This window comes from Pygoscelis adeliae, unplaced genomic scaffold (assembly GCF_000699105.1).
Source record: "Pygoscelis adeliae isolate BGI_AS28 unplaced genomic scaffold, ASM69910v1 Scaffold226, whole genome shotgun sequence".
Classification (NCBI taxonomy): domain Eukaryota; kingdom Metazoa; phylum Chordata; class Aves; order Sphenisciformes; family Spheniscidae; genus Pygoscelis; species Pygoscelis adeliae.
In genome coordinates this window covers 2,964,556-2,973,054 of record NW_008824983.1, presented here as the reverse complement: position 1 = coordinate 2,973,054, position 8,499 = coordinate 2,964,556, and the positions used below count along the sequence as shown (strand labels likewise).

General features: G+C 41.0%; 1 protein-coding gene across 1 annotated transcript in view; it reads right to left on the bottom strand.

The window, feature by feature from the left end:
- The window catches only part of OSBPL3 (oxysterol binding protein-like 3), a 97,253-nt gene extending 89,539 nt beyond the window's left edge, over positions 1-7,714 (bottom strand). The window contains exon 1 of the mRNA XM_009325728.1: positions 7,582-7,714. The gene's annotated coding sequence lies outside the window, so the exon portion shown is untranslated. The remainder of the gene's footprint in view (positions 1-7,581) is intronic.
- Positions 7,715-8,499: the final 785 nt, after the last annotated feature.

The following is an 8,499-nucleotide window of genomic DNA, read 5'->3' as shown; positions in this document are numbered from 1 at the left end:
TACAATATAGTATTATACATAGAAAAATAAGCTGTGAAATGAAGCGTGTGTGCGGAGAGAAGCCTATGATTCAGCTATCCTGTGGAAAATTCTAACATCTCCAAATCTGAAATGAAGTTTCATATTTATTCAGTGAATTGAATGAAACAACATGATTTCAGCAGTACATTTTATTCTTATTCTAAGAAATAGGATGTTAAAAAGCTTGTTTCAACAAAACAAACTGGACATCAGCTAAAAGGCAAGAACTTTATTTATTCACGATAGGAGAACTTCCCCCCACTGAGGTAGGGAACCGCTTTCTCAACAGTTTAAGATTCTCTAAGCACTAGGAGGTATTCAATAAGTGAGCCTTAGTTTTATAAGGTTATCATAATATTGAGTGCCTCTGGCTTTAATGCCTTGCAGATGAGATAGGTGGATTTGAAGGACAGTAACAAATCTGCAAATGAGCTCAGTGATATCACTTTTTTTTTTTTTAAACAACAGGAAAGAATGAATGGGGTTTATACTTCCTGTATTTCAGCAGCTGTGGCAGTAGTGTAAAAGCTTTGAATTGTTACTTCCTAGCTAGGTCACTCAGTAAAAAGTTATCAGTACCATTCAGTTAAGTAAGACAAGAATCAATCATAATACTTTGGCCCAATATTTTGCTCAACACCCAAGATTTAGATTTCATTTCACTTTAGATCTGGTTTTTGAATGGAAGGTTAAGAATAACATGGCAAAACAGCACCTCATACCCAGTCCAGGAACCTAAACCCAGCTGGGTGCCCACTCAGCCTAGCAGTGGTACAGATACCACAGTGGAAGGCAAATAAGCGTCCATGATACATCTTAGCTGTCCATCATTTTATTCAGGAAACAGTATTTGCTGATGCCAGTAAGGATACACCTACTGAACTCACTTCTTAAAAAACAGTAGCTTTCTTGCCAACACATGACAAAGTCCTGTAGACCAACACCTAAATTCTTTTCCTTCCATTGTTCAACCTTAATCAGAAAACAAACAAGAAATATCAACTCTTCTTTTCCAACACGGTTGTTACTAGAGTTCAATAACAGGACTAGATTTAGCCTAGATTCTCCTCTCTTTACATACAAATTGCTTGTTATCTGACCTTAGTGTCAGCAGATTAGCAAACCCCATTAGTTCTAGTTCTATTTCTAGAAGTCAAGTTCTGTCAGACGGACATCACCAATCCTCCGTAAGAAGCCTATTCCAACAATGGTTGCACCCTGCTGTATAAAAGATGACCTGTATCCCAGCCACAAGGTTGCTTATTGACTCAGTTAAGGCCCAGGCAAGACTGGAAAAGAACACCAGGACTCTGACTGGCTGTCCTGGTTTCAGCAGGGATAGTTAATTTCCTTCCTAGTAGCTGGTACAGTGCTGTGTTTTGGATTTAGGGTGAGAACAAAGTTGATAACACACCGATGTTTTAGTTGTTGCTAAGCAGCGCTTACACTAGTCAAGGACTTTTCAGCTTCCCATGCTCTACCGACTGAGAAGGCTGGAGGTGCACAAGAAGCTGGGAGGGGGCACAGCCAAACTGGCCAAAGGGACATTCCATACCATGTGACGTCATGCTCAGTACATAAACTGGGGGAAAGCTGGCGGGGGGGCCGCTGCTCGGGGACTGGCTGGGCATCGGTCGGTGGGTGGTGAGCAATTGCACTGTGCATCACTTGCTTTGTGTATTATTATTACATTATTATTACTATTGTTATTTTATTTCAATTATTAAACTGTTTTTATCTCAACCCATGAGTTATTTCTCACTTTTACTCTTCCAATTCTCTCCCCAGTGAGAGAGCAGCTGCAACACTGGCTTTTCCAAAATCATTTCTAGATCTAACAGAATTTGAAGAGCAGAGTTGCACTACATTAAATTTCAAAATACACTAGTAGAATTATCACAGAACAGTTGAGGTTGGAAGGGACCTCTGGAGGTCACCTGGTCCATCCCCCCTGCTCATGCAGGGCCACCTGGAGCCGGTTGCCCAGGACCATGTCCAGACAGCTTTTGAATATCTCCAAGGAGGGAGACTCCACAACATCTGCAGGCAACTTGTGCCAGTGCTCGATCACACTCACAGTGAAAAAAACACTTCCTGATGTTCAGAGGGAACCTCCTGTGTTTCAGTGCCCGTTGCCTCTGGTCCTGTCACTATCTTAACAAGTGACAAAACTATTATCAGAATGTTATCTTTTAAGAAAACAAAACATGGCTGTTCAGAGCGATTCAGCTAATCCTATTTATCAGTATCAGCAAGTAAGATGCAGTTCTGAGAAGTTTCCAGGACATGACAGCACCAGGGTAGACCACAGAGTCTTATTAATCACTCTTATTAGCAAAAAAAAAAATTTAGGGATAAATCTTATCTTCAGGCATAGTCATAACACCTTTTTCTTATTATTTTTTGCTTCTTTGTTCCATTATTGCTTATTTAAAAAGCAAAGACCTGCAATCTTTTAGCAGTAATGCCAGCTCCAAATAGCCTGATGCATGCTAGGCAGCCTGCTTCTTTTGGGGTGGTGAAATCATTGCTAAAAAATGGACTAGCAAGTTCTTAGAACATCTGCTACCTAAATGGCTGCATAGCTCCCAAGAACTGAGAGATCACGTGCCACTGAGCTGCACAGACGCAGATACATCGAATTGTGGGGGGGAAACCCCACACAGTTACCAAATTGTAGAAAGGTATCTCTCAGCAAGTACCAGCCTGCCTGCCTTTGGCAAGCAGCCAAGTATCAGGGAGGGAACCTGAGAAAGCCACCACAAACTCCTACCACAGTCATCTTAAACTAGTAAAGACTCAGTAGCCCACATCCTTTGGAGTTAGCTTCATCAGCTCCCCACTATGCAGACAGTAATCACTAGCATGTCTTTGGGATCCCCATTGCTACTGACAATTTACACTTCATTAAAGTGCTCAAGCAGTACCACAGAAGATTAACAGACACTCGCTGTTTCTTTTTTTAAGGTATACGAGACAGTCAATGACTGAACCACATTCATAGCGAAACCTCCTCCCTCCTCCCCCCCTACATTATAAGTTGCACTTAAATTCACAGTTTATGCTGTCAAAGCTTTGTCTAGGGGATCTCAGCACTCTTATTTGTCACAAGCAAGGGATATAGAAAGAAATGATAGAACCATTTACTCTCCTTCAGAATACAGTATTTTATAAGACTATTAAACAAGCTTCTTTTCTAGCAATACAGCTGCAGCCAGTGTAGTCCCAGGCGCCAATATGAGCAAGACACGTTCTGCATCGTGTTCCGGGGAGACACTGCTATTACGCTTCACAGCCTGAGGCTTGAAACTTATCAAGGCTGGTTTCAAAGCCATCTGTTGCCACTGCAGACAGGACAGCAAAAGTTCTGTAAAAATAAGAATTGTACATTTCACTTGGGGAACTGAGTATAAGAAAAACTCTCTCTATCCCTCCTCTAGGCTATTTTTCTAGACACACTGACAAAGCAATTATCTTGGAGAAGAGGGAGACATTGCAACAAAATTTTTTTAAAGTGAGTAGTTGGCAAGATGGAAGAAAGTAGTGCCAGAGACCTATATCCTACTCTGCTCGTGTGAAAACTTGAAGGGCAGGACTTAACCTTCTGTAACAAGCAGAATTAACAGTGGCACAGATGGGCTTGTGCACTGAGAAGGATAAAGTCTCCTGCGCACATGGTTCTGTTGGTGATTGACAAGCTGTTCAGAAATTGTCTCTTCTGTGGTTTCAGCTACTCTCCAGGCAGAAAGTAGTAAACAGGTAAGGCAAATGGACTATACCCACACAGTTGTTCTTTATCAGAACCATTAAGACCAGGAGTTTCAGTCATTTTCACCGGCAACTATATGAAAATGGAACAGACTAAAACCAGAACAGTAACAACGCATATGCTGCGACCAGGAAAAGCCTCCAAAATCACAGGAAAAAGTGTCATAAGTCAGATCAGACAGAGGTGACCTAAAAGTGACCTAAGTGATCGTCACAACAGATAAGAGATGACACTTGTGATAATGGACTCTGCAGTATCATCATAAGCAGTAATAACAGAATTGGCAGAAATTAAGATGAGGGAAGAGTACAACTACATTCAGCCAGGGAAACATTTCAGACTTCTTTCCTAAAAACATTCATCAGAGGATACACCGGATGGCCAGAAAGCCCAATGCTTCAGGTTTTTCTAATGGCAATAAAAAGTCATTACCAAAATCCAACAGGTATCATTACAGTAAACACAGAATAGTTATAAACACTGGTACAAACAAGGATTAGTTTCTCACCTTTACTATTTTGTATTGTTACCGTCTTCATTCTAAGAACAGCAGTTAAATACAAGTACTGCATGACAACTGCAGCACCACATACTACCATGTTTTTGCTGTGACGGTTTTTTAGGTTTTAGCTCAACCAACATGCACGCAGAATCTGAAGCTATCACTTAAAAAGTTGCTACTATGGAAAGATGAATCAAAAGAAAAATCTCCTTAATTCCCAATTCATGCATTACATTGGAAGGCAGAAGAAAGGGAGATTTGTTTGCACATCCATGTTAACATAAGCACCAAAGAAAGTGTCCAGAAGGAAATAATTAAGTGTTGGCATGGCAGCAGCCGTGTTGGCTCAATCATATTTAGGTTGGCAATCAAAACTCCACAACTTAAAGACTAAAGAGGGAATCTTCAGTTCAAGTACTTGTAATTTAACAACGGGACTTGAAAGTGAAAAATCTAGAAACACAGATATATATACACCTCCTGGTCAGACAAGGAATGCAGAGCTTGGCTAATATGCTAGTCGATGACTTCAAAGGAAGTATTTTTCAAGTTCAGTCTAAACTGTTACAAAATTGAAAAGCAACGCACAGAGGCACATAAAGAATTGTATCTGCAGCCTTCCTCCTGTGACTTACCAGATGCTATTAGGCAGCCACTATCTTTATGTTTATCTGTCTGTAAGACAGCCTGACAATTAGTAAGTTTGGAGATCTCTCTAAGAGCTAGAAACTCATAGCAATTCTCAATGCACTACTTCAGCTTAGGGCTTAGAGGTCAGTGAAAGTCAGTTCTCACCCTGTTGCACATAACAGGGATTCCTGTCAAGTCATGCTTATCAATACTTATTTTCCACACAAAAAGATTCAAGAGCCATGTCTAGAATAGCCTTCATCCAAAGACTGTGAATCATTAGCAAATAGGCATTGCAAAAATTGCTTAGCACCTTCCACATCAAAAGCGGCTCAACTCTATTTCTTTACTTTCGTGGTTAGCATCATGGAGCGCCCAAACACTGAAATAGGATTAAGCACTGCCGTGTTTAGTGCTACACACTAACACGTGACTTCTACCCTAAGGAGCTCGCACTGAGTCAGTGCTGTTCTGGCTCACCAGACAGGCACGACAGTAGAGGCTGAGCTGCACTGGGCTGAACTGACCGAATGCATTTCTCGGTCTCAGCTAGCACTTCTCAGAGTACTCACTGCTTTTACTAACAAGGCAGGTACCAGAATTGTCATTGAATTCGTATTTAAAAAATAACTCTAATCATTTAACAGTTATCTCAGTTGGGACACCTGAATACAGAAAAATCAGAAAGAATTTGTGCAAGTTTTCCAATTTCTTCCTCCACTGAGGCTGTCCTCAACCTTTTTTTTTTTTTTAAAGTGTTTCAAGCAACTTGCAACAATGTGCTATGAGTTTCATATTGACAGAGCTCCAAAACCACTACTCAAACACCCTGTTAACTCATGTCATAACTTCATATATAACAGAACCTGCTATTTCTGAACCTATGCGCTACATGAAAGTCAACAAGCAGCTTCAAGAACTTTGCATGAGCAACAAGCTAAAACAGATTGAAAGAAGGAGTTATGGATATCCTGCCTCCCAGGATTAGACCCACAGCTGTGCTTTTCTTAGCTTTTATGTTTCCAACTTTACCTAGCTTGTCATATTCATTACCATCAACACCCACATCACTCTACCTTGAAGACAGACAGCAAACTTCGCTCTAAGGTAATTAGAAATTAACATTGAGGACATGTATTTTATGTTAGCAGAATAAGGACAAGTACCCACAAGAGGAAAGCTTACATACACAAAACCTCCTTGTCCTTCAGATAAACGAGAAACTAAAGCAGTGAAACATGTATTTCCAAGCACAATATTCAAGGATTTATGTACTTGTACCACAAGTGACAGCTGCAGGAGGCTAAAAACAATGTCTGTCCCCCAGAGTATACTGCTTGAACACAACCACAAAGGCAGAAGACAGACATAAAAATCCAGCATCTCAAAGAGCAGAGCTGGGTAAATTTGGTAACAGAAACACATTAGTCCCAGTCTGGAGAGTTGCTTGTCAGATCTCACAATATCTGCATCCTATTATCTGAAACTTGATACAGGAAAAGGCAATTAGATTTTCCTAGAAGTTTCCTTGGCTACCTTAGTAGTGGGGTATCACAATATCTATCCCCTAGCCTTTTTACCAGCAAAACTTTGCGCCTTTGGCGAGTCAAATCTTAACATAGCTGAAATCAATTGAGAAATTTCCGTTGACTTAAATATGATCAAAATATGCTGATATAGATACTATGCTGCTTCTGACGGATAAAAAAGTACCCCATGACTGCACAGTCGCATATTCATTCTGCTGCCTCATTTATCACTGCATTTTTTTGAAATGACAATCAAATTTAAGCCTAAAATATATTAGCAATTTATATATGAATTACCTTTTCAATAGGAAAGCTTTTCTCATTTTGTAGCTAAGAGCACTGTTTGTAGCAACTGAAAACTCAGTTTTACAACTAGAAACCATAAGATCCGAGACTGCCAGAGTAATGCCCTGTTTCACTCTACTTTCTACACAGCATGTAACAAGATCTACAGAATGCAGCAAATGAAGGAAAGGCTGTTAGGCTGACATGCATCTATTTACAATAGACGCTGTTTGAACTAGACCCAATTCTTTATGTTGGCATACACACAGCTACTAAAAAAAAAAAGGTAAGGTTTTGTATAAAATACAGTATACTTACATTTGCAAAAGGGAATGAGCTAGCCACACATCCAGTGTTGCAATAAGCAAACTCCAGCTGAGTCTCACCATCATTTCCTGTCCTTGGTGAACATGCTAGCAATTTCAGCCCAACCACAACTGCTCAGCACACACACATGCACACTCATACACAAAGAGCATCTCCAATCCCTAAAACTCCCCTCCCACTTCTCCTGCATGCAAACCCAGATATTATACAAAATTAGAAGAGGGGACATAAATGGGCCTAACAAAGCGTGTGGGAAGGTGGATATCAGAGTAAAGAAAAAGAGAATAAAGAATCGTGAATGTTATTGCTTTGTAAATGGACTAGGAGCCACAGTGGAAAATATTTAGCTTAATCTATTGGGAGTACAGACTAGGGAGTATTACTCAGGATTTATTTTTTTTAAAAAACATTTTCAACAATAAAAAACAAAGCTCATGGAAATTAAAACTGTTGTTACCCAGGGCTTTACAGAAAATGTCCGTGAAAACACTCGCTTTAAGTACCCAAACCGGACTTACAAGCTCTGTTGCAATTAAGTTGAGTGAAATATTCTGAACTCCATGATTAATCAATGAAAGTCAAGGGATGAAGCAACAACCAGCTGTTCCCTGTGTCCCTTCTCAAGAAAGCAGAGAAGGAAGAACACTGTTATCATCATTAGAGGCCTAGAACAAAAACGTAAGGCAGACAAATTACCTTACAAGGAAGAAGTAAAATTATTAAACGCCCTTTTCTCTAGCCATTCCAGATATCCTCCTAGTAAAAATAAATCAGCAAGTGTCAGTGAAGAGTACCTCACTGCCAGTGAACTATACCAAACAGTTTTCAAGTAATGGAGTATTTAAAAGCTCATATTGTCTAATCTGTCCTCAAATAGAAATTAAATCAACCTGGAAACTGAAGTGACTGGATTTAATTAACCTATTTTCTTGAAGATGTAGGCAAGAAGGAAAAAAAAAAAAACAAAAATAACAGTGGCATTTTTTCTTTTACATAAGCACAGAGAACCACAGATTTAGACAAGAGTGACGGCTTTGCAAACACGCCCAAGATTTCTGAAGTTACATTTAACAGCCAGCCGGCTGCCTGCTCGATTCCCCGGAGCACGCAGCAAGCGGGGAGACCTGCCCCTGCCCACTCCCTCCCGGGAAAGCCACCTCTCCGCCCGGGAGGTTACGTTTGGGAAGCAGCTGCCCGGTGTATCACAGCTAACCTGGAATTCGCTCCGTCTCGGTGCCGCAGGGAGCACACCGGGACTTAAATAAATGACGAGCAGCCCTCAGCAGCACTCCCCCGAAGCAGGGAAAGATGTTGAAGTTAGCTGCCGCTCCGGAACAGCCGCGCGGGGCTGTAACAGCGGGGCCGGGGACCCCGAGGGCCGCAGGAGGTGACCGGAGAGGGTCTCGGCTCGGCGAGGCAGGCGGGGGGGCTAAGGC